This window comes from Kogia breviceps, chromosome 7 (genome assembly GCF_026419965.1).
Source record: "Kogia breviceps isolate mKogBre1 chromosome 7, mKogBre1 haplotype 1, whole genome shotgun sequence".
NCBI lineage: Eukaryota > Metazoa > Chordata > Mammalia > Artiodactyla > Physeteridae > Kogia > Kogia breviceps.
In genome coordinates this window covers 25947354-25967920 of record NC_081316.1, presented here as the reverse complement: position 1 = coordinate 25967920, position 20567 = coordinate 25947354, and the positions used below count along the sequence as shown (strand labels likewise).

Below are 20567 nucleotides of genomic sequence, written 5' to 3'. Positions count from 1 at the left end.
GGGGCCCAGGTTCGATCTCTGGTCGGGGAAGTAGATCCCACATGCATGCCACAACTAAGAAGTCTGCATGCCACCACTATGAGCCTGCATGCCGCAACTAAAGATCCCGTGGGCTGCAACTAAGACCCAGCACAGACTAAATAAATATTTTTTTAAAAAAACTACAATGAAAGCTAGAATAAAGAAGCTAAGCCTTCAAAATTAACAGGAAGTCACTACAAAATTGGAATTTCACCAGCCATGCCAAGTGTGAAAGTAAAAGATAATTTCTGACATGCAGTGTCCAAAACAATTTCCTTCCATACATCCTTTCTCAGGTAGCTACTTGAGGATTTCTCTGAGAAAGAGAAAGGTATGGGATGCAGGAAACAGGGTATCCTATACAAGAGAGAAAGAGGAAAGAAACTCCAGGGATGGTGAAGGGAAATAGCAGTATAGCTTCATTATAGAAGTTAAGTATACTCTTCATAGAAAGCAGAATGAAGGGGAAACATCACTCACACCTTGATAACTGAAAGACAACTGCAGTTAACATTTTGATATATTCTCTTTCAATATTTTTCTGATGGTATTTTTATTAGTATAGTTTTAACTGTGATATTGTATAAATTTGAATCCAAATTTTAAAACTCTAGGGAGATAGTAGTAATGAAGGGAGATAGTAAGCTTTGGTAGAAAGCTCAATAGGATGAAATTAACAGTTTACCAACTGTTCTTAAGTCATTAATAACAATTTTATATAACTGAGAAAAGTCTGGAATTAGTGATGAATACATTAAAAATTAAGGAATGGGGAAAAACAAGACAATGGAGTTGGGAAGAATGTTGTAATAAGAAAGGAAAAATAATCATAGCATACTACAATGGTTCAGCTGTGAAAAGCATTTATGCAGTCATCATAATATAACCCTAAGTACAGAAATAATCAAGATCATGATGTAACTATATGGGGAGTATGGATACTATGTGAAGGCGGAAAGGTTGGGGCAAAAGATGAAAGAAAGTTAAATCCTCATCTTCCGTTATGGAAAGTCATTTCATTATGCCTAACTGGAAAATGAAGAAATAGTAGTGATAAGTATATTATTTAGATCTGTGGAAGTAAATGTATAAAGAATCAGCTAAAATAGTTTAAAGTAGTTGCTCTGGAGAGTTGGAAATGTCAGGGGAGATTACTGTTTTTCTGAACAAACCTTGTAAAAATTTTTTGATTCTTTCCATTACATGCACATGTAACTTTGATAAAAGTAAACACTAAATTTTTTAAATTTGGATTCAAAATTACATAATATCATAGTTAAAACAATACTAATATAAATACCATTGGAAAAAATATTGAAAGAAAATACATCAAAATGTTAACTGCATTTGTCTTTCAGTTATCAAGGTATGAGTGATGTTTTCCCCTTCATTTGCTTTCTACGAAGAGTATACATAACTTCTATGATGAAGGAAAAAACTTTACTGTGTATGTTTTAAGTTGGTACAGAATTACGTCAGTTGAGAATCCTTAGAGAGATATAAAATCAGTTTAGTTGCAAGCAGCAATTCTTATCATGAGAGAGAATAGAAAAGAATAGATTAGATTAGAATATATCAGCAATCTTCACATGTGGGAAATTTCATAAAACTTTTGTTTTAATTATATGTAGATGTAAACACATGTATTTGTACTGGATCAGGATGTGAAACGTATTTTTTACTGAGAGTCCAGAAAAGTTTTCACAATATGAATATAGCCAGCTTGATAAAGTGAGAAATGCACAGTTTTGAAGATCTGTGATAAAATGTAGATTTTTATTATGTATTTTGAAAACGACATATCCATCTTTGCAGATTCCTCTTAGAATCCCCAACAGATGTGGGTTCAAATTCTGTCTCCTCTTACCTACTGTGTGACTCCTCTGAGTTTCAGTTTCCTCATCTATAAACAGGGATAATTATTTCACAGGATGTGAGGATTAAATGAGGTAATATATCAAAGTCCTGGCATATAGTAAGGGTTCAATAGCCAATGAACAAGAAAGGAGAATGCTTTTATGTACAAAACATACCTTTCTGGTCAGTTAAAGGAGACAGGTAATATTTAATTTGATATTTCATCCACCGTATTTTACTCTCTTTTTTTTTGGTTTTTTTTTGCGGTACACGGGCCTCTCACTGCTGTGGCCTCTCCCATTGCAGAGCACAGGCTCCGGACGCGCAGGCTCAGTGGCCATGGCTCACGGGGCCCAGCAGCTCCATGGCATGTGGGATCTTCCCGGACCGGGACACAAACCTGTGTCCCCTGAATCTGCAGGCGGACTCTCAAACCACTGCGCCACCAGGGAATGCCCCGTATTTTACTCTTAACAGATCAAAACACTCTCACATTTCAATACTGAGTTTATTATCCAAAAATGCATATGGATTCCCTATTTTGAACCACAATTTGAATAGTTAAACTCAAACAATGATTCCATATAGGAAAGCAGTCACTAAAAAATGCTGACTGTTTCTTTATTTTTAACATTTGGCATCAAAGTGTTACTAACAAACTCTTGTAAATAGTTCATTTATAGTAATTTATAATAATAAATTTATTATTTATAATATTTATACTTATAATAAATATACTTATAAAACATAGTTATGACATTTATATTATTTATAATATTTCATTAACATATGTTTAAATAAAGTCAATATAATATTATAAAATGCTTAAAGAATTAACTCAGCATTCACCATATAATTCAGAATTTTACAAGTATTGCAGGTTTTTTTTAAGAGATTTTTTTCAGAAGCACATAATAAAAAAATCTATATTTTATCACAATTTAAGAGCTCTAAAGTCTTTTTTATCTTTGAAAGTATTTATTAAAAATTACATTTTAAATACTCTACAGAAGAAAGTAAGTTAGCCTATAGTCCTGATAGGGGTCAGAGTAATAACACAAAATGGACAAATTACACTGTCATTCTACTTAAATTATTTAAGTTATTTAATTTGACCTGTAGATAGTCTCTTGTCTTCTCATCATGCCTGACTTTTAAGTGGGAGGTCTTCATTCATGATGATCCTTTAATAGAAGCAAAGCTTTCTCCATTTAACCCATGCCGTTATCAATCATGTACAGGGATAAATGAGCCTGTAAGATTTTGCCAGTATCACAAATGACACTGTGACCTGAGGCCAACATCTTTATTTGCTTCTCCAGTGATTCACTTCAGCAGATATTAACCAATTTTATAATCCATGAAAGGCAAAATTAAAGGACACCATCCATAAAACAGAATAATTCCTATCAGCAACAAAGTGATGTGTGTATTATCTTATAAATTATATGGCCATACAGTGTGGTAATGTAATGAAGTAAAGATGGTAATAATCAAATGCCTAGGGCAAATGCTAATATGCATTTAATCACACAGCATGAAGCCATTTGTCACTACAGTTGAATGAATGTGTACATAAAATACATGAGTCACGTCCTTATTGTTATACTATAACTGCATCAATTTCACACTATCATTTCACATAATAACAATTGGTAGACTTTGACATTAGCTAAAACATTCAGAGTATAAACAAAATCATCAAAAATAGTTTTACATGTAGAACAAAAATTTGATTTTTCAGTTATTAGAACTTCTCAAGAATTTTTTCCCCAAAATTCTTTGTTAAATAGCTCTAAGTTCCAAGTTTCCTTTTTTTTCCTTAAATAGCCCCTAAGTTAGTTTTTCATATTGCTTTTTATTCTTGGAAATACTCTTATGACTTGAACTCAATGCTAAATCAGTTTTATAAGCATGTCTCCTTCATAAGTAATTATTAATATATTTGAGGGTAAAATATGGATGACATGTCACAAAAAGTGAACACTTATGTAAAAAATTGTATTCATTAATTACACACACGCTGGTGTATGTGTAGATTGAAAAACATTGAGAAAAAATTACCAAAGCAGGATTTAAAAATATATAATCACTATTTAATTATCTGATCTTGGATTGCTATAAGATTCATTAGAAAATCACCTTAACTCCATCAGGACTGTTTATAACAGTATGATAAACATTACAAACATTTCCTAGAGTGTATCCCCTCTAAAAGTAAAGAACCAAAGGTTTTTTTTTTTTTAATTATTAATTAATTTATTTTTGGCTGTGTTGGGTCCTCGTTGCTCCGCGCAGGCTTTCTTTAGTTAGTTGCGGCAAGTGGGGGCTACTCTTCATTGTGGCGCTTAGGCTTCTCATGGCAGTGGCTTCTCTTGTTGCGGAGCATGGGCTCTAGGCATGTGGGCTTCAGTAGTTGTGGTGCACGGGCTTAGTTGTCCCGCGGCATGTTGGATCTTCCTGGACCAGGGATTGAACCCGTGTCCCCTGCACTGGCAGGCGGATTCTTTACCACTGTGCCACCAGGGAAGCCCCCAAAGGGTTTTTTGGTTTTGGGTTTTTGGTTTTCCTCAAAGTGTTTTTTATATTCCACGTAGCACAGTGCCAAACGGGAACTGATTAAATTTGCACTAACATTCTATCTTGTATTAGCAATAGTTATGTGTTAGCTGTTACATTTTAAGTAGTGAGACTAGTGGCCAAGTCTCATTCTTTTTTTTTTTTTTTTTTTTTAGATTTAAATGCATTTAATGACATAGCATATATTTAACAGATAGGGCAAAAGTTGACAGGTACAGGTCATATGACTGAGCATGGGCCTGAGTGACCACCTTCCCGCTCAGGCCCATACTGCCTCATACAATAATTTACTAAAGTCAGGCAGTCAATTAATTTTTGTGGCGTTGCATTGCATGTTGCACTGAATGTTTCTTGTAACTGTGTTTGTATCTTAAGATATATTAAGATGACTGCATTTTATAATAAGGTATCTTAAGAAAGATTCTGTAACACTAGGAAGACCTAGGGAAGAACAATTATGTAATGAAGAAAAAATGGAAAAAGTGCCCCACATATAGATTTTTTAAATTAGACTTCTTATATATAGTAAAGAGTGATATAATTAAATATCAGTACATCTCTCTGTTCAAGAAACTGCAAGTGATACAAACGTGAGTTAATGGTCTTTACCTTCAAAGTCTAGAAATGTAAAGCATTTATTCAAATAAGTGTAATCCCAGACATGATAACACTAGGCATGATAAAAAAGACACGATAGATAAAAAAGCGTTCTCTAAGGGTTCAGAGTTCAAAGCACACAGTGACTGGGACTCATTTGTTCAACCTATAAAATAAGGATGCTAAACTAAATTTTAATTTTAATTTGATTGTTAATTTGTAAATATCCTGTCTCATTACCCAAATAGTTATAAGTGCAATAGAAAATTGAAGCAGATGGTGTCTAGTGCTAGTTCTAGCAGTAAATTTCTGATTTAATTAACCTTCGGAGAAGAGATTTAGGCTATTGCGGAATTCAAGAAATAGTTCATGGAGGAGGATTCTGAGATACACCCCGAGCAAGGGGAAATCAAATTTGGCTGAAGGATAGGAGGGTAGTTCTTACTGACACAAATTGATTCGGAAAGTAGGAGGTTATTGATGAGCAGTTTTCACAAAATGGTATGTTAAGTGAGATATAAGGTAGTAGTTTAAGGTCATAAGTGATCAAGGAAAAGTAGGGGACAGAAGAGAAGAAATTCAAACATTTTACATTTTATAGAAAAAAGCCAGTAAAGATCATGTGATTAAATATGAAAAGACAGGGATTTGAAGAAGTGAGACCTGGGAGAATGATTAGCCTTCAGAAGAAAAAGGGAACAACATTCCTTTCTTTCTTAGAAACTAGAGTGAAGAATAAGATCAAGGGCCAAGATACAAAGATTTTTGAGATTCCAGAGAGGAACAGGACATTATAACATTGTAGACCTGATCTTGTTCAATAAATTTCAAAATACCAGAACTAAGGAGAATCTTAAAGCCTGAAAATGTTAATGTAAATAAATAAAGGAAACCAAAAAAATTCATTCATTAAACAAACATTTGTTGAGTCCCTTCTATATTCAAAATGTAATGATTAAAAAAAAAATAGAGACCTTGTCCTCAAGGACAAGGAACTAACTCTGGTAGAAAGATACAGATATATACAGATAATTATAATACAATGTGGTTACGTGTAATGGTAGAGATCTCTCCTACAGAGTATTATGGTATCAGGAAGAAGGGGCTTCTAAAACAGAAAGGGAAGATCAAGGAAGGCTTGAGAAGGTCAGAGACTTCCTAAGGGAGGTGAGTTCTAGGTTGAGACTTAAAAATCTTAAAAGTTAAGAAATTAGCAAAGTGGAAAATGAGGTAAGGGCATTTTAGAGGAGAAAAACAGCATAAGCAAAGACAGATGGATGAAACATCATTTTCTATAAGGAACTAAAAACAGTTTAAGGAGATTAAAGTCTAACATGTAAAGCTGGGGGAATGATGGGATGAGGCTTGAGAAGCAGGCACATCTTGAGAATCTTTCATGCCATGTTAAGGAGCTTGAACTGATTAATACCTTCACACATTCTGCTCTCTCATATAGAATGCCTTCCTCTACCTTTTCTGTTTAAACATATTAAAAAATCAGATCAAATTCCATATCCTCCATGAAACTTTCTTATGAATCCATCTGACACCAACTGCTCCTTTTCTGAACTGTACTTGCTGCCCATATCATATGATTAGTACCTTATTGTGTATACTGCCTGTTCTTATTGTCTAGTTCACATAATCTTGTACTTTATTATGTCAACTGATAATGCTGCCATAAAAGTTATTTTTCATTAACTGTTTTAGTTTATAGGTTTCTTTATTTTTTAAGTTAATTTTTTTTTAAATTTATTTATTTATTTTTTGGCTACATTGGGTCTTGCTTATTGCACACGGGCTTTCTCTAGCTGTGGGGAGCAGGGATTACTCTTCATTGCAGTGCGCGGGCTTCTCATTGTGGTGGCTTCTCTTGTTGAGGAGCACAGGCTCTAGGTGCGTGGGTTTCAGTAGCTGTGGCACACAGGCTCAGTAGTTGTGGCTCACGGGCTTAGCTGCTCCGCGGCATGTGGGATCTCCCCAGACCAAGGATCAAACCCATGTCTCCTGCATCAGCAGGCATATTCTTAACCACTGCTCCATCAGGGAAGTCCCTGGTTTATAGGTTTCTTAAGCTCCAGTGGGAAATGCACTGTGGGAACACTTGATAAGTATTTATTTAAATTTTCTATAAATCATGTGTAATTACTAAAACACTGAGTTTCTCACAGAATGTTTTACACTATTATGAGTAAAACATTCTCTAGTCACATTTGGTAAAATCTTTGCCAAATTTCTCCTTGATTTAATAAAAGTAGTAGGGATTTCATATACAAATTTTAGAAAGTTAGAAATACCTAAATTCTATAATTGAATGGTCTGAGATGTGTGAAGGAAATGAGAGAATTGGAAATTCTCTCCCTAGGGATCATTATGGAACCAAACATGAAATAAACTATTAAAGGTACCATAAATTCAACTAATCTAAAGCAACACAACAGAGATCTATGGATCAAATATATTAAGCACTGATTTTGTCCAGCTTATAAATAAAATGTAGGAAAATCCTTTAAACATTTCTTAAACACTTATAACCTTTAACTAAACTCCAAATGTTTCCAAATATGAAACACAAATTGCCAAAATGTCTTAATACAGTTGACTCTAACACACCTGGAAATTTACTGCTCATTGAATTTAAACTGAATATAAAAGTTTTAGTTTATATGAAATTAATCAGTGCCAGAGAATTTCATAAAGACTTTGCTTATTATTAACAGAAAGTTTCCATGGGTCAGAAGAAAACTAAGAAGCTAAAAGGCTTTCTGACATATTTCTCTGCCATGTCAATATTAGCAAATAGGATAAATGACTAACAAAAATTAGGTGAATAATTTACAATAAAAATTTTCAACTGAAATGCATATATTACAACAAAAACATTTTTGCCCTAATTATCAATATGATCATTTCCCAAAGTGTATTCCAACAGGCACAAGATCCACAAGATCTAAAAATAGGTTTCATGGTCAAATAAATCTGGGAAACACTGCACACTAACTCCCCATCTCAGAGATTAACAATACTATTAGCATAGGTGGAACCTGTTTAACTTTAAACCGAATTTCCCAAGTTTATCTTGACTGTGGAACACTTTTTTGATAATTCACAACGCCAACTAATATTCTGGGGAACATGTGTGCCAAAAAATGTATTTTGGGGAATTCTAACAATAAAATTTTTCCTGTGTTCTTACTTTGCTAGTGGCCTGAACTGATTATAAAGGATAATTTCCCAACAAGAAACACTGTGTTCATTCAACTATTACCAGGACTAATAAAAGAATAAATATCAGCAAAGATATTTACCATTTAAAAAAAAAACTAGAAAAAAATAAAATAGAAAATGTGAGTATATTGCTCATACTAAAGGTAAGTATTGCCTCATGTGTATTTATTTTAGTATTTTATTTCAGGTGTATATACATATGATTATACTGGCCTGCATATAAAATGTAATTTTTAATGTGGGATACAATCAGAAAATTTAAGAACGCTATCAGTTCCAAAAAAGTTGGGTTAAACAGGTTCCTTAAAAAACAACAAAAAAACCAAACAGGTTCCTTTTCTGCAGGATTTTTGAGAGCCTCTAATGAATCTCCAAGAGCATTTCTGGTCACAGGAACCTTTTTTTATTGAAGCATCTCCCAAGACTGGTGCTCCTTGGAACACAATTTAGGAAATACTGCCTTTTGGAAACCATGCACCCCCAACTGTCTTGAGGCACATCATATAAAACCAATGTTCAGTTCTCACCTCTTTCACAATATCCAGATTTCTCATTTTAACTGTTGGTTCTTCACTATTTGGTCAAACTTACAATAACTTTAATTTGACTAGCAAGAAGTAGCAGTTAAACACCTGTATTCGAATTCTGGCTCTACCAATTATTGGCTGTGTAGTTTGTCAGCCTTGTAGTTTATCGGCCTTGCATTATTATTTAATCTCTTTCCCACAGCTTCCTCATATGATATAAGAATAATGGAAATACTTATGTCAGAGGGTTTGGGATTTGTTTTTTAGGATTAAATGAAATAATATGCATAAAGTACTTAGGCCAGTGCCTCACATTCAGCACGTGATAGGTATCTACTACAATCAGAATATCACTAGTATAGCAAGAGGTAGTATTAAATCCATAGTCAAAGCTAAAGAAACTGGGCTTCCCTGGTGGCGCAGTGGTTGAGAGTCCGCCTGCCGATGCAGGGGACGCGGGTTCGTGCCCCAACACGGGAGGATCCCACATGCCGCGGAGCGGCTGGGCCCGTGAGCGCGGAGCCTGTGCTCCGCAACGGAGAGGCCACAGGGGTGAGAGGCCCGCGTACCGCAAAAAAAAAAAAAAAAAAAAAAAAGCTAAAGAAACTGAAAAACACCATGCTGCCACCCAGTGGGCACTATGATATAAAAACTGATGCTAGTAAATGTATAGGTATAGCTGGTTCACTTCGTTATAAAGCAGAAACTAAAACACCATTGTAAAGTAATTATGATCCAATAAAGATGTTAAAAAATTTTTTTAATTTAAAAAAATTTAAAAACTGATACTAGTTCCTGATAACATGGTATGAAGCAGTACAAAATTTAAAATATTCTCTCAAATTACATTAGCACACTTTATAAATCATCAAGTGGAGAATATAATTTTTAAAAATTCACTATCTACTCCAAACCAACCCTGAAACCACGGAAGGTTATCATAAACACTCAAATTAGCTAAAGAAATGGCTAGCGAATAAAACTGTGAAGGCCTGCAGAATAAATTCCACCTACATAGCATTTGCTGATTTTCAGGTTGGAATATTTCAGCAAGGGTTTTTCCTTCAAGGTACAAAACAAAAACAGCCATAGACATTTATCACAACCAAGACAAAATAGCAAACAATCAAAATTAAAGGATTTCACTAATCTAAGGGGAAGATTGTTAGTGGAATATTCACATTGTCTTTCTAAATGAACTATACTGCTCTTTTTTTTTTTTTTCTGGCCACACCAGGCGGCATGCAGGATCTTTTTTCCCCAACCAGGGATTGAACCCATGCCCCTCTACATTCTAAGCACGGAGTCTTAACCACTGGACCACCAGGGCAGTCCCCTAAATGACCTATACTGATTATAAAGGTTCCCATAAACGCCTTGAGAGTCATCACTATGTCCAAAAGCAAAGCTAAGTGGCAGATTACGACAATAACATGAGTAATTTAAATCTACAATTCAGCATTATCAGGATGAGGTCAGTCATTTCATAACCAGGGAGATTCCATTCCAGTTTGCTTGTGCAAGGCACTTCAGAATAAAATAACCCTAAGAATAAAGAAAAAAGAAACTTTCCTTGAGAATGTACACACTTCGGTAACTGCTCATAGCCCTAGAAGGATTTTCGCACTATACTTCAAACGTTCCGCCAAGTAACATCTACCAAAGAAAATCGAGACTCACCAGTCACCGTCTGAAATGTTAGAAACTTCGAGCACCAGACTCATTCGAAATTTTTCACAAGAATGACCAACATGAATACATTTATTCAAAACGCGAATGCGAGGTTTAAAAACAAAACAAGCCTAAAGCACAAGTATAGGATAGACGCTTCCCTATGACGGACAGACAAGACACACATTACTAACCCGCAGCCTTGACATCGTTTTCAGGAAAGTCACGAGAAGCCCAAAGAGAGGGAGGTCCGAGGGTGCCAGACTCTCCCTGATCCGGTGAGTGGAAGATTTTAGACGCCACCAACGCACAGTCAGGGGACGAGGGGCCAAGTCGGCCTCTGAACAGCCAGAGACGCAGGTCAAACTCTTAAATGGACTCTGGATGAAAACAATCTGGACTGCTTGTAAACGGTCACCCGCAAGCTAGCGACTGCTCCGAGTTACCTCAGCCAAAGGACTCTGGAGCCCCACTGCCCCCGCACTTCCGGTTCACCTTTCCCAACCCTAGGGCACTTCCGGTTTTCCGGCCTTTGGGACCCTAGTCGAGCGTGGGTGGGGAATCTTGAGCACCTGGGGCAATATGATTGTGGTTTTTTTGTTTTTTGTTTGCGGTTTTTTTACAGTAAAGCTCCTGGAAAGTTGTCTCTGGATGTTCGATGCTTTTCTCGGTTTACTTTTAGTATTGGTTTATATATCCATGTTAAAAAAAAAATTCTTCGGATTCTGCGGAGTGTGTGTTTCTGAGAGTGAACGGTTCACAGCTGACAAATATCCAACAGAACCAGCTGCACAGGAGATTGATGAGCGGCAGCCATGGCTACATAATCTCAAGTTTTCAATGAGACCTCCTAAGTAGGAAAAACAAACAAACTTTGGAAGGATAAAGAAAATAGGAGCAATAGGAACTGCAAATGGGGACAGGAGAGAGAGGGAGGCCTCACTGAATATCTTTTTGTATTTTTATGTTTGAATCGTATGAAAGTGTTATGCATGCAAAAAATTAAACGTTGATTTTTTTAAATGAAATAATAAAGAAAAACTGTACATCTAATCACACTGATGATCACACCTATTCCGGCACCTAACTAATACAGATGCAATATGTTTCAGGCCTCCTACATAGTTTTTGCTCTACTACCAAAATGTGAAAGAAATGGTCCCTGTCCTCAAAATTTTAACCATATTTGCAAGTAAAAGTCTACCTGGAACTCTCTTTTAACTCCCTCACTTCCTTCATGTGTTTGCCCAAATGTCACCATATTATCCCTGACTACCCTAAATAAAACAGTAATACACAGTACACATGTTCTACTACCCCCTCCCTTGCTTTTTTATATAAACAGTGCCCCTGAGATGAAACTTCACAATAGACTGTACTAAATGGTACCTATTGCGCTTCTGCAAGGTCCTGAGTTTGTTTTGTTTTGCTGGTGGAGCCACGCGGCTGGCTTGTGGGATCTTAGTTCCCCCACCAGGAAACCCAGGCCACTGCAGTGAAAGGCGGAGTCCTAAGTGCTGGACCGCCAGGGAATTCCACCCTCTCCCCACCACACACACACACACACTTTATTCTCTATAACACAATCACCATCTAACATGGTATATTTGTTTATTGTCTATATCCTAAAACATAAGCTCCATGTAGTCAGGGACTAGTTTTTTCACTTTCTTTTGTCTTTTTTTTTTAAACTGAAGTATAGTTGACATATGATATTATATGTTATGGGTGTACAACATAGTGATTCACAATTTTTAAAGGTTATACTCTATTTATAGTTATTATAAAATATTGGCTATATTCCCTGTGTTTTACAATATATCATTGTATCTTATTTATTTTATACATAATAGTTTGTACCTCTTAATCCCTTACCCCTATCTTGCTTCTCCACCCTTCCCTCTCCCCAATGGTAACCACTAATTTGTTCTCTATATCTGTGAGTCTGTTTCTTTTTGTTATATTCAGAAGTTTGTTGTATTTTTTAGATTCCATAAATAAATGATATCATACAGTATTTTTTTTTCTCTGTCTGACTTATTTCACTAAGCATAACACCCTTCAAGTCCATCCATGTTGCTGCAAGTGGCAAAATTTCATTCTTTTTTATGCATGAGTAGTATTCCATTGTGTATATATATACCACAACTTCTTTATCCATTCATCTATTGATGGACATGTAGGATGCTTCCATACCTTGACAATTGTAAATAACAATGCTATGAACACTGGAGTTCATGTATCTGTTCAAACTAGTGCTTTGGTTTTTCGTGGATATATACCCAGGAGTGGAATTGCTGGGTCATATGGTAGTTCTGTTTTTAGTTTTCTGCGAAACCTTCATACTGTTTTCCAAAGTGGCTGCACCAATTTACACTCCCACCAACAGTGTATGTGGGTTCCCTTTTCTCCACATCCGCAACAACATTTGTTATTTGTCTTCTTTTTGACGGTAGCCATTCTGACAGGTGTGAGGTGACATCTCATTGTGATTTTGATTTGCATTTTCCTGATAATTAGCAATGTTGAGCATCTTTTCATATGCCTGTTAGTCATCTGCATGTCCTCTTTAGAAAAATGTCTATTCAGGTCTTCTGTCCATTTTTTAATTAGATTGTTTGTTTTTTCAATGTTGAGTTGTACTTTGGAATGTTAGCCCCTTATCAGTCATATCATTTGTAAATTTTTTCTCCCATTCAGTAAGTTGCCTTTTCATTTTGTCAATGGTTTCCTTTGCTGTGTAGCTTTGTTCACTTTTACATGCCAAATTCTCAAAAAATGCCTCACACGTATGACAAATAAATGAATGGATAGGATATGACCTTTCAATATGGTATATGCTAACTATAGCAGCTATACTCTGATAATGACTAATATTTACCGATAATTTACTATGTGTCATAAAGAGCTAAGTGTTTTACATGCATTATCTTGTTTTAGTCTCCACAATAGCACTATTATTATATACTTTTTGCACATTAAGAAACTAAGGTGTTCAACCATACACAAAAATAAACTCAAAATGGATTAAAGACCTAAATGTAAGGCCAGACACTATAAACCTCTCAGAGGAAAACATAGGAAGAACACTCTATGACATAAATCACAGCAAGATCCTTTTTGAACCACCTCCTAGAGAAATGGAAATTAAAACAAAAGTAAACAAATATGACCTAATGAAACTTAAACTTTTTCACAGCAAAGGAAACTACAAACAAGATGAAAAGACAACCCTCAGAATGGGAGAAAATATTTGCAAACGAAGCAACTGACAAAGGATTAATCTCCAAAATATACAAGCAGCTCATGCAGCTCAATATCAAAAAAACAAACATCCCATTCCAAAAATGGGCAGAAGACCTAAATAGACATTTCTCCAAAGAAGATATACAGATTGCCAACAAACACATAAAACGATGCTCAGCATCATTAATCATTAGAGAAATGCAAATCAAAACTACAATGAGGTATCAACTCACACCGGTCAGAATGGCCATCGTCAAAAAATCTACAAACAATTAATGCTGGAGAGGGTGTGGAGAAAAGGGAACCCTCCTGTACTGTTGGTGGGAATGTAAATTGGTACAGCCACTATAGAGAACAGTGTGAAGGTTCCTTAAAAAACTAAAAATAGAACTACCATATGACCAAGCAATCCCACTACTGGGCATATACCCTGAGAAAACCACAATTCAAAAAGAGTCATGTACCACAATGTTCATTGCAGCACTATTTACAGTAGCCAGGACTTGGAAGCAACCTAAGTGTCCATCGACAGATGAATGGATAAAGAAGATGTGGCACGTTTATACAAGGGAATATTACTCAGCCATAAAAAAGAAACGAAATTGAGTTATTTGTAGTGAGGTGGATGGACCTAGAGACTGTCATACAGAGTGAAGTAAGTCAGAAAGAGAAAAACAAATACCGTATGCTAACACATATATAAAGAATCTAAAAATAAAATGGTTCTGATGAACCTAGGGGCAGGACAGGAATAGAGACAGACATAGAAAATGGACTTGAGGACACAGGGAGGGGAAGAGTAAGCTGGGACGAAGTAAGAGAGTAGCATTGACATATATACACTACCAAATGTAAAATAGATAGCTAGTGGGAAGCAGCTGCATGGCACAGGGAGATCAGCTCCATGCTTTGTGACCACCTAGAGGGGTGGGATAAGGAGGATGGGAGGGAGATGTAAGAGGGAGGGAATATGGGGATATATGTATGCATATAGCTGATTCACTTTGCTATACAGCAGAAACTAACAAAACACTGTAAAGCAATTATACTCCAATAAAGATGCTAAAAAAAAAGAAACTAAGGTGTTCAGAGGTTAAGGAATTGAACTTAATGACCTCTGATCCCCTTATAATTCTATGCAAATATCCCAATGGTTGGTAAATATAAAATATAACTTGTCCCTAGAAGAAATATTTAAGTAATTTTCAGAACTTTTTGCCACTTCTCCTTTTCTAAAATATTCATTATAGATGTCTGGTTCAATAGAAAACACCTTGGTTCCAGTTGAAGTGTCTATTTTAAAACAAGAGTAGTTAATCACTAAAAATAACCCATCATTATGTTAACAACAATTAACAATTAAAATTAGGCACATCCTTTGACCCATTCTTGAGATAACATTCCAAGGGGAATAATCAAATGGAGACAGGAGAAAAGAGAATAACAATTGTACAAAGGTGTTCATAGCAGTGCTATTTATAGTAATGAAAACTTTGAAATAATTATTCTGAAATGTTGGATATTTAGAAAATTACATAGTATATTAATATATTCAAACCCTTCATAAGATTTAAAAAATAAGTATACTGTTTCAGTGCATAAAAACATAAGTAATCTCAAAGAACACAGCAATGGATACACTGATTAAAACTACAAATATAGGGCTTCCCTGGTGGTGCAGTGGTTGAGAATCTGCCTGCCAATGCAGGGGACACGGGTTCGAGCCCTGGTCTGGGAAGATCCCACATGCCGCGGAGCAACTGGGCCCGTGAGCCACAACTACTGAGCCTGCGCGTCTGGAGCCCGTGCTCTGCAACAAGAGAAGCCCCATAGTGAGAGGCCTGCGCATCGCGATGAAGAGTGGCTCCCGCTTGCCGCAACTAGAGAAAGCCCTCACACAGGAACGGAGACCCAACACAGCCAGAAATAAATAAATAAAATTTTTTTAAAAATACAAATATATCTTTGAATTCTGAGAAGGATAAGAGAAAACTTTAGCACAGTGTAACTTGCCAAGTTTAAGTGTAAACTTACGGAATTTTTAAAATTATTAAAATATTTAACAAAACCTGGTAAATTCTAACACCTTATTCTTTTAAGTTATTACTATGTAGACTTGCCTTAAGCCAAAATTGGAATTTTCTTTTACATACAGTAAGACAACCCATGAAATGACCATCCTTGTAGTTCCTCAAAGAGGTGCAGGTCAAAATAAACTTGAGATTTTTTTTTTACTCCTGTTATATCAGCAATTTTTGTTGTTGAATTGTAACACTTGACGCCAGTGAAGTACGAGACTAAACTGGTCACTCATACCTTTGGTACCTTTATAAATGGCATACCTTTTTTGGAAAGCAATATGGTAATACACAGAAAAGCTATGAAAATATTATTTTTTCCTCTCACTCCTGGGAATTTATACTAAGGAAATAACATGTGGGAAAAAATATGTACACAGTGTAATTTATTGCGGCATTATCTATAATGGCATGAAATTGAAAATAACCTAAATATCATATTAAAGAATGATTGAGTAAATTATAGTACACTAAAATTGAAGATTACACAAAAAATAATAGGGAAATTGTTGTGAGGGAACAAACACCTTTCTATTATAATCATAACATTTTTATTGTATGTAACTATTTATCATATGATTACCATAATACTTAATTACATAATTATCACATGATTATTTAATGGACTCATACTAGAAACAGTGCTACCTGCCCCTCTGTATCTGTCAGAGATCTAATCCATGGTATTAGTCAATTGTGTGGGGAAGAGGTGAAAGGAAGGGTCTAAAGCCTAAAAGTGAAAAATCCTAAAGAGGGCTTTAGGATTCTTTGACCCCAGCCCCAGATTTTTTATGAAAGGGCCTGTAAAACTCAGAGCACCTAAGTGAGGACTCAAGCTAGACACCATTCCCCAAGTTGAGATTTTCTCTCTCATACGTCACAAACAGAAGCCTTAGGACTTCATTCTGTAAGTTATGTTGCCAACCTTGTTTTTTCTGTCTCTGAACACCAAACTTTTGATGCTCATAGCCAGGTGGAAACTACCTGGTCCAGATGTCTATGTCAAAATATCTAAGAGGTATTTCAATACAGTGTAATAAGATGGAACTTTGTTTTTTGAAATGTCTGTGTGTACAATGGATATCACCCAGAAGTGATATCCCCAAAGTGAAAGTGATACCCTTGAAGTGAAAATAACTGTTGGGAAAGTCTTTTACTTTTTAAAGTTTTTATCAAAATTGTTACATTTTATAATGAATTCTATTTAATGGATGGCTGTCTTATCTTTGAATAAATTGCTAATACAGACATGCCTTATCTAAAAGTTAATAGACATAATAAAACTGTTTAGAATTCCATACACTTCTTCCACTTGCCTGGCATATCCTTGGAGTCCTCCTTTCCAGGCTCTCCCTCCCCAGTACCTAGCCCCAACTTGAAGTTCCCTGAGCTTTTACATATGCTGCTCCTTCTACTTTCACTATTACCCTGCCTGCCTAAAAATCACCTTCTCATTCTTTAAATTCCCAGCCACAGTTTGCCTCTTTGAAATTTCATCAACCCTTTACTCCCATCTAAGCAGAAGTAATCATTCCCTCCTTTGTATAATCACTGGATTCTACATATGTTTATTGTAGTGTTTATCACACTGCAGGGCAATTATTTGTACTTTCTTTCTCCAGTAAGACTGTGAACTCCTGGGCTTCCCTGGTGGCGCAGTGGTTGAGAGTCCGCCTGCCGATGCAGGGGACGCGGGTTCGTGCCCCGGTCCGGGAGGATCCCACATGCCGCGTAGGGGCTGGGCCCGTGAGCCATGGCCGCTGAGCCTGCGTGTCCCGAGCCTGTGCTCCGCAACGGGAGAGGCCACAACAGTGAGAGGCCCGTGTACCACAAAAAAAAAAAAAAAAAAAAAAAGAGAAAGACTGTGAACTCCTTCAGGACAGGGAATCTGGTCATATTTACTTTTAAATCCCCAAAGGCTAGCACAGTGGATGGCACATTCCTAGTGGTTAAGAGCAGATGGCTTGATACAAATTCTGACTCTGTCATTTACTAGCTGATGACCTCGGGCAAGGTATTCAGTCTCTTTGTGCCTCAAAATCCACATCAGTAAAATGGGAATAATGATAGTATCCACCTATAAGATATAACTATGATAGATAAGGTGCGTAAAGGGCCCAATACTGTGCCTGGTAAGTAGTAAGCACTTCATACCTGATAACTGTTATTATTATTATCATTATTACTATTATGTATTACTATTTTTTTTAATTTTTTTTTTTTGCGCTATGCTGGCCTCTCACCGTTGTGGCCTCTCCCGTTGCGGAGCACAGGCTCCAGACGCTCAGGCTCAGCGGCCATGGCTCACGGGCCCAGCCGCTCCGCGGCATGTGGGATCTTCCCGGACCGGGGCACGAACCCGTGTCCCCTGCATTGGCAGGCGGACTCTCAACCACTGCGCCACCAGGGAAGCCCTATGCCCGTTATTTTTAAGAACTCAATAAGTATTAATTAATTAAATGAATGAATGAATGAATGAATAAGTATTAATTGATTAAGTGGCTATCAGGCATCTAAATCCAAGCCCAGTTGATGGAAAGTTCTTCCTCTTTCTTCTGTGCTCTCTATTTTTTCCCTTTTAGCTCTCTGTCCTCATTTCCTCCTCTCAACTAATCTGATGTAACTTTACATATATGCAAAGTAAAAGCTTTCCTCACTACAAAGTGTGTGTTCTTTTATAAATAGATTGTGAATCTTTATTATAATGTAGAATCACTTTTACACTTGACACAGATTAAGGCTTCAGAATGTCTTAATCCAACCTTAACCATAATTGTCAGAGAATGAAAATATGTCATTTTTACCTGGTGTCGTAAAGGGAGTGAGCATATTTACATGTCTCCCAAACTAGGTTCTCTATAATCACAGTTTTCACGTCCTATATTAATAGGCCTAGAGCTACTTAAGAGTTCGTCATGAATAAGCACAATGACTCCCTAGGAGAATAACAGGAGATAATATGTACATCCAAAAAAAATGTTATATGCACGAAGTAAATGAACAGGTTTCTATAGCTTATATCAAAATGCTATAGTGAAAACAAGTGCTTGTAACTTGTTAGTCACAGCATTTATCACATTTCATCATAGTTATTTGTTTCCATGTTTGTGGGAAAGGATTGTATCTTATTCATCTTTGTATCTGCAGCCTCAGCACAGTGCTCAGCACATGATACACATTTAATAAATACTTACGGATATATACTTACCTTTAAAGTCAAATTTGCATATAACTTAAAGAATTTCATGTTGGTAGTGTCACAAATTGTAGTTGAAATCTCTCTAAAATTTGCGGTACATATTGGGTCATCACTCTGGCTTTTCAATTTGACATATATAACAATGTAACATGTCAATTAGCTATTGAATTTTAGGTGTCAATATCAGGACAATAGATTAATCAACTACAAAACATTTACTATATGTACTACATATACTACGGGAGAGGTTTTATTGTGAGCTTACGATTTGGTGGGTTTTGTGGGGTTTTTTTGGAGCTTATGATTAGTTGACTTTATTTAACCTTATGTTGTATGTATACTACATAGGAGAACAAATCAAAAATTCCGGGCTTCCCTGGTGGTGCAGTGGTTGAGAGTCCGCCTGCCGATGCGGGGGACACGGGTTCGTGCCCCGGTCCGGGAAGATCCCACATGCCGCGGAGCGGCTGGGCCCGTGAGCCATGGCCGCTGAGCCTGAGCGTCCGGAGCCTGTGCTCCGCAACGGGAGAGGCCACAACAGTGAGAGGCCCGCGTACTGAAAAACAAACAAACAAAAAAAAACCAAATCAAAAATTCCTTGGGAATTCCCTGGCAATCTAGTGGTTAGGACTCTGCCCTTTCACTGCTGAGGGTCTGGGTTCAACTCCTGGTTGGAGAAACTAGGGAAACTAAGATCCCGCAAGCCCCGCACCGAAAAAAAAAACAAAATCCTCATATCAGAAAATTTGCATTAAACATATTCTTCCTAAGACTTTTATTTTTTTTTCCTAATATACTGGGTTTTGCTTTTAACTTCCAATCCAAATCTTAATGAAAAGCAATGAGACACATCCAGCAAGTTTATAAAATTTATCTTATTTGCCCCTTCAACCAGATTCTCTTTCTGACCCCTTTACTTGTATTATGCCATTACTGGCATTATTCTCCTAATCAAGGTAAAGACTTCAGAGTAACAGTATTCTTGTCTTTTCCTGTCTCTTATTCCTTTACTACAAATTTTAGAACTTACTGATGGATTTTGCCTAGGGCTTCAAATACCGAACTATTCCTCTGTTCAATAGGCCAAGTATTTTTCTAAAATAGTGTGGATGGGCTGCTGTGAGCCTTCCACACTCTTCTTTCCTCTTCTTCTTTTTTACTAGATTAAAGATTTAGTCCATAACCTCAAAACAAAGATTTACTTAAGCCCTGTCAGTATACCTTTGGTGAATGAAGCTGGGATATTCCTCACTGAGTATTTACATTGAGATAAAAAAGATACCCACTTGGGGCTTCCCTGGTGGCGCAGTGGTTAAGAATCTGCCTGCCAACGCAGGGGACATGGGTTCAAGCCCTGGTCTGGGAAGCTCCCACAAGCCTTGGAGCAGCTAAGCCTGCATGCCACAACTACTGAGCCTGGACTCTAGAGCCCATGAGCCACAACCACTGAGGCCCGCATGCCACAACTACTGAAGCCTGTGCACCTAGAGCGTGTGCTCTGCAATGAGAGATGCCATCGCAATGAGAAGCCCTCGCACCACAACGAAGACCCAACACAGCCAA

General features: G+C 36.7%; 1 protein-coding gene across 1 annotated transcript in view; it reads right to left on the bottom strand.

Annotated features, from left to right (window-relative positions):
• CCDC73 (coiled-coil domain containing 73) overlaps positions 1–10944 on the bottom strand; it is a 142643-nt gene extending 131699 nt beyond the window's left edge. The window contains exon 1 of the mRNA XM_059069872.2: positions 10676–10944. The gene's annotated coding sequence lies outside the window, so the exon portion shown is untranslated. The remainder of the gene's footprint in view (positions 1–10675) is intronic.
• Positions 10945–20567: the final 9623 nt, after the last annotated feature.